We start from the raw sequence: 6,830 nt of genomic DNA, 5'->3' as shown, positions 1-6,830 counted from the left end.
CCTATATACCCTTTCTTAAGACGACAGCATTAATGCTGCTGTTACTGTTGAACTGCTCCTGTTTCCATGAGGTTAACATATAAAAATGTATTATTCATGAATGAAAATGCATTTCATATATTTTACCAATTGTTATTATTGTTCTAGAGGGGGAAATAAATGAAAATGGTGGTAGTTGTGGAAATGCATCCTTATTCAGGGCTTAATATACACTACCAATTTAGACTACTTACCTTCTTCAACTTTAAGCCTTCCATTAAACTGCAAAGCTTGATGTCAGCTAAACTCTATAAATGTTAATTTAAGGTCAAGGTGCTCCTGGGAAGCATTTGAATGCTTAGAGCAGAGCCCAAGAAAACTTCTTTTCAAAGATTTATGGGATGATATGGCTCCTTTCTGAAAAATAGGAACTCTATTTCTACCTTTTCCAATCACTTTCTATTTCAAGCTCTAGGACACACTTTCCTTTATGGATCTTTCTGAGATATTTAATAGCATTCTGGAGATGTTAAAATGCAAATTTTTTCCATGTGTAATGTATAGTGTCTCTCCAATTTCAACTTCATTTAGTGATGCCAAATGCTTTGTACAGTGAGGAATGAATCATCCATAACTCAGGAGCACCTTCGTCCATAAAGACGGCCAAAGCACAGCTGCATCATTCACAATATCCAAATCATCACAAGGTTGGATTTTTAGCCAATAATCACTTTTTCTGAAACTAAATCACATTTCAAAGTGCATTTAAGGTTTGGTTCAAAAGGGCCCACAGTCCAGTGTTCTCTGTTGTCTAAATTACCGTATGGAATAAATTTGATCACACAGGAATCTAAACTTGCTCTCCATCTTTAGGCTACCAATGTTTCTTTCAACAGGGATCTGGAACCTTCTGGGGAAATCAGAAAGAGCAGCCTGGTTTATTATTTGCCTGGAAGCTATGGAGTCACTTCATTTCATGCATGAACGTGAGGTGCTGACAGTGAAGTCTCACAAGGAGAGAGGAAATAGCATCACCATATTCAAACTTCCTTCTGGGGTATGGAGTCAGTTAGGCTGAAGTTTATTGACTCTCCTAGGAATCCCCCATCCATAGCCACTGGTCAAGGAAAGCAAATTTAGACAGTTTCTTAAGCGTTTTTGTTTTGTTTTGTTTTTTTTATTTAAATCAGTTTTATTTAAGAATTTCCAACATTGACAACTCTTATAAAAAGCATCCAAGCACAGGACACAGAACCACAGCAAACAGCATTCTTATGGGTAGCTAACAGACATTAGAACTTCCACCCTTCTTTGAGACATCTGAGTTCACTGTGAACTCTGCTTCCAAGTACTCCTGCAAAGCACATTACAAGCTCAGTCCATGTTCTCAACTCATCAGCTTCAGTTCACATTACCACACTTACATATCAGTAACAGAAGAGAACACACAACATACAGCATTCACAGCAGTTGAAAAAGGGGTAGGGGGAATACAAGTATCATTTCACTTAACACATTCAACTAATACGGGTTATCTAAGAACAAAAACTCACTTAAAGTCTTCCAACAGATGTGGATATCCTTTGAATGCAAAAAACATTTGCACATTATTTGCTGTAATTGCTCTCTGCACACTCTCTCACCAAAGCCACAGGATTGAGAGACATAGCTCGCCAAATTAAAAAACATCCATAGGGACCACCAAGTCTCTGCACATGCTCTCTCCTTTTCTCACTCATACTAGCCTTTCCTGCCTCAGCACCACCATCAATCCCACACAAGGTTTCAAAAGTTCAAACAGGCTTCTGGTTCCATATCACAGCCTTGCGTTCATAGCATTGATATGACTCCCTGAAACAAAGAACAGCAGATAAAAAAGAGACACTCATCGTCAAAGACATGGCCTGTGATGCATGATGACAAATTCTTGAATGAGAAAGCATGTAGACAGAAGTATTCCTATGGCAGAATATTTACAGCACTACTTTCAATGAAGTGCCTGTTCCATAAACATTTGAAATGAGATGAACTGCAGAGATTAAATGAAAGCTTCATATTGTGCTTTTGTTTATGAGGGGAGACAAGTGTTAAAAAACAAAACAAAAGAACCAAACCCAAAAGGAGATTTTCTTAAGGAAAAAAAATCCATATGGTGGGGTTCAAATTAAAACAAGGAGTAAAGAATGTAGTTCTAGTCCATGGTTTCCATTTTGAACATGCAAAGAATTCATTTGACAAGTCCAGGGATAAAATATTACAGGAGAAACACTTTGATATCAATTGTGTGTTAATTTACCAATAAGGCAAATAGCAGCTCACTTTCAACCACTCAATATTTCAACCTTCCATGTAACAAAACTTATTTTTATTTATTTATATATTTTTTTATTTTTTGAGATGGAGTCTCACTCTGTCACCCAGACTGGAATGCAGTGGCACGATCTCGGCTCACTGCAACCTCCGCCCCCCACGTTCAAGCGCTTCTCCTGTCTCAGCCTACCGAGTAGCTGGAATTGCAGGTGTCTGCCACTGCACCCAATTAATTTTTGTATTTTTAGTAGAGACGGGGTTTCACCATCTTGGCCAGGCTGGTCTTGAACTCCTGACCTCGTGATCCACCTACCTCAGCAAAAGTTCTGGGATTACAGGTGTGAGCCACCTTGCCCAGCTCGTGTAACAAAACTTATAAATTTCCTTTAGCTCTTCATATATATGTATATATATACATATATATATATATACACTTTAAGTTTTAGGGTACATGTGCACAACATGCAGGTTTGTTACATATGTATACATGTGCCATGTTGGTGTGCTGTACTCATTAACTTGTCATTTACATTAGGTGTATCTCCTTATTGCTGACTATACTCCACACTGAACAAACCAATTTTGAAAATTCTTAGTACACATGTATTTTACAATATACTTCTCATGAGTTTAGAAAATTTTGAATTTCCCACCATTCTATACTAACCAACCACAACCCCACTGTCTACAATCCCCAGCCAGAAGACTTAGAATCCATGCTTGAGCCAAAGCCTCCATTAAAACCACTGCCCGATGCTGCATTTGATGCTGATCCCCAACCAATTGCTGCACCAGAATTAGAACCACTATAAGAGTTATTTCCAGAACCGAAGGCCTGGTTTGGCTCCCTCTGCATGTTGCTTTGGCTTTGGTTATTACCCGATGGGCGTGACTGGTTCTGCTGGCTGGCTAACATGCCCATCATACCCCAACTGCTCTGTAGCACTGCCTGGGCTGCAGCCATCATGGTTGGATTAACGCTGAATGCACCAAAGTTTATCCCACCACCGATATTACTACCTTGATTGTTTCCCAAACCAGCTCCACCCCCTCTACTATTACCAAATCCACCCGATTCCCAAAGCCACCTGGATTACCGCCAAATCTTCCACTTCTTTCTTTCTATTACTATTGTGCTTAGGTTCAGCATAGGATATACGAATGCTGACTCCTTTAATGATAAGTCCTCTCCACACAAAGACGGTAGCACCTGATCATCTGCAAATGTAACACAGGCAAAGACCCTGAACGGCTTAAGGATGAAGACATCCACCACTTCCCCGTACTGACAGAACTGCCACAGCTCATCCTCATTCATGTCCTCTGTTCAGTGCCCCACAAACACTTTTCTGCTCCTCAAAGGCTTATCTGGGCTTTGCTTAGAATTGGGAAGCTTACGGTCACACCATTGTTCATCTATCATATGCTGCTGTGACATTACTTTCACCTGCGTTTCATATGCCATAAAACAAACGAAGCCAAACCCCTTTGAATGACCAGTCTTAGTATCTTTCTTGATCTGCACCATAAGAGCTTCTCCAAAGGTACTAAAATATTCTTCCAGGTCCTGCTCAGTTGTTGTCCACGGGAGACCCAACACTATTAAATCGGATGTTTTCTGGACTGCTCTTTTCACGTTCACTACTGATGAAGCATCTGTCTCATCCATGTTTCTTTTGTTATCTTTAGGATAGTTGACAACATACACCAGATTTCCCCAGCCAGCATCGGGGGCATGAAGAATTCCTTCCACCAGCCGGACACCTCTCATACACTGAGACACTGGATTCCTGTCGCGAAGCCCACATGCCCCTGGAAACTGGGCTGTAACCGTGGACAGCAGCACTGTCCCATCGTCTTCCAATGGTATTTCAACGGGCTCAACCGTTCTCATCTTTGGTTACCCGAATATATTCAGATATCTTTTACTTTTCTGCTAGGCCACTGCTGGGAAGCTCGACAGGGACACCAAGGCAGCGACCGTTTTGCCCCCACTTTGAAGCGTTTTATATAACATTTTATATAACACATTTCCTAGACCAAGTGATAAAAGGCCAGCCAATATACAGGCTATCCAGAGGTTTATTAGGTGGTTTGACAGAACAGCTTTGTCTAGCAAGGGATGATGTTGATTAGGCAGGGCAATGAGATTTTTCTCTCAGGAATTTGAAAGTGAAATAAAAAACAGAATTGAGCAATTAGCAGAGGGGTTGAAGGTGAAAGGACTCGCAGAGAAGGCCATTTGCAGAGGCCATTAGGCAGTAAAGGTTACAAATGAGCAGACACTCTAATAATGCCATAGTCATAAAGCATAAAGCACACATGTAGAAGGAAATTCCTCAGAAACAGGAGAGAGAAGTTAAGTCATGTTAATCACAAAATACCAGAATACAGACCTTCTCCGTGAGGCCTTGAGGTAGGCCTTTTTCTAATACCCTGAGGCACTCGCTCTCCTCATTCCCATATGTTTTTTTCACCATAAATGTCTTGTTAACTGACATAATCTGAGTTCTTTTCACAGAACCAACAAAGAGGAGCGGGATGGTCACTTATGGAGCTGCCTGTAAGACTGAGAAAGTAACTCAGGCACCCTTATCATCTGATGGAGGCCGCCTCCTGTCTCATAACTGACAAAAGGTGAAATTATACAGATTCACAATAATCATGGCATTCCTGAGGAAAGTCCTGTCTAAATAGCACCACCTTTTTGGTGGAAACGAGACACCTGGAGGTTGGCGTGGATGTGTGCCTGGTAACAGCAACATGAGGAATCCAGGTGGATCCAGAAAAACTGCCACCCTGAGAGCCTGAGCGAAGAAAGTCAGCCTTAGACTTACTCTTAGTGCTTTCCCCTAGTTGATGCTATAAGGCCTCGCTTTCAAGACAAATGTACACCTTGAGTTCCTTCTCTTGGTTAACTGAGTCTAGAAGAAAGACGGCAGAAGGAAAGAGTCTCTTAGAGTCCTTGACAGAACAGACTTGCTCTAACTAGTGTTGGGTTCCCATTAGGAACTCATTCTCTCAGGGAAAATCTGGTCTAAAATAATTAGAAATAAGATGGGGAGTGAAATTCCAGATAATCCAAGCAGTCTTCTTTGTGAAATGGTGGACTGTGGTAGAAAGTATTGGGGTAAGAATTTAGAGCCTATCTGTGACTAATAGCATCTCACTTCACACCTCTGGGCCTCAGTTTCTTCATGCCCTCTGCTACCTGCAAGCTAAAGACCCAGGAAAGCTGGTGACATCAATCCCACTGTGAGCCCAAAGGCCTAAGAACTGAGAGCATTAATGGGTTAAGTCCTAGTTTAAGGGCAGGAGAAGATCTATGCCTCAGCTTAAGTAGTCAGGTACAGATAAAGAATTCAACCTCACTTCACCTTTTTGTTCTATTTGGGCCCTCAACAGGTTAGATAATGCCCACTCACATTGGGAAGAACAACCTGCTTTGCTTAGTCCACCAATTCCAATGCTGATTTCCTCCAGAAACGCCCTCACAGACATGCCAAGAAATCATGTTTAACCAGATATCTGAGTATCTCATACCCCAGTCAAGTCAACATATAATTAACCATCACACTGCCCATAGGTAAGAAATAGTTCATGGATTATTTACTTATTTATTACCTCTTTCTAAAAACGATCTAAGACAGATTTATATAATCATAGTTTTTTGGTTTGAAGAACCTTCCAAAGTTTTTAGAACGGTCACTCAATTGAGAGGTGTAACATATATTTGTATACTATAGCATTCTTCAAAAGTTTATTCGTTTACTCATCTATTAAACAAATATATAGTCACCTTCTACGATGTACTTGGAACTATGGTAGCCACTGGGAATATAATGAGGAATAAGATGTGGTCCTCACACTCAAGCAGATCTTCCTCCAGTAAAAAAGATGGGGTTGGGCGTAGTGGCTCACTCCTATAATCCCAGCACTTTGGGATACCAAGGCAGGCAGAACTCCTGAGGTCAGGAGTTCAAGACTAGTTTGGCCAACACGGTGAAACCCTGTCTCTACTAAAAATACAAAATTAGCCAGGTATGGTGGCACACGCCTGTAATTCCAGCTACAGGAGGCTGAGGCAAGAGAATCGCTTGAACCTGGGAGGCAGTGGCTGCAGTGAGCCAAGATCATGCCACTGCACTCCAGTGTGGGCAGCAAAGGGAGACTCTGTATCAACAACAACAAAAAAAAAGATGGAAAAGTAAACAGCCAAGTACAATACAGGGTGATGAGTTAGTTGGTTAGGTACGCACAGAGGTTGCTACACAGGAGTGTACCCACAAGGAGGAATAGCACTGAGTCTTGGGGTGTTGTGGACCAGAGGAAGAAAGAACGAGTTAGTAAGACAAGGGTAGAAATGGGAAGTGTGGGGGTGGGTGCACATGAATGTACACACAGTACGTGTGCGTATGTACACATGCTCTCTTTTTGTACCTCTACATGTGTGGATTTTGAGGGCAGCTGGTTTCAGGCAAAGAGCTACATGTGCAGAAGCCCAGGAGTTGGCCGGGCGCGGTGGCTCAAGCCTGTAATCC

The 6,830-nt window shown here is 41.6% G+C and overlaps 1 pseudogene; it reads right to left on the bottom strand.

Annotated features, from left to right (window-relative positions):
• Positions 1-2,960: 2,960 nt before the first annotated feature.
• Positions 2,961-5,790, bottom strand: LOC102125445 (TAR DNA-binding protein 43 pseudogene; annotated as a pseudogene).
• Between the last annotated feature and the right edge of the window lie 1,040 nt (positions 5,791-6,830).

This window comes from Macaca fascicularis, chromosome 17 (genome assembly GCF_037993035.2).
Source record: "Macaca fascicularis isolate 582-1 chromosome 17, T2T-MFA8v1.1".
Lineage (NCBI taxonomy): Eukaryota > Metazoa > Chordata > Mammalia > Primates > Cercopithecidae > Macaca > Macaca fascicularis.
The sequence above is the reverse complement of the archived record's forward strand: the minus strand, read 5'-3'. Positions and strand labels throughout refer to the sequence as shown.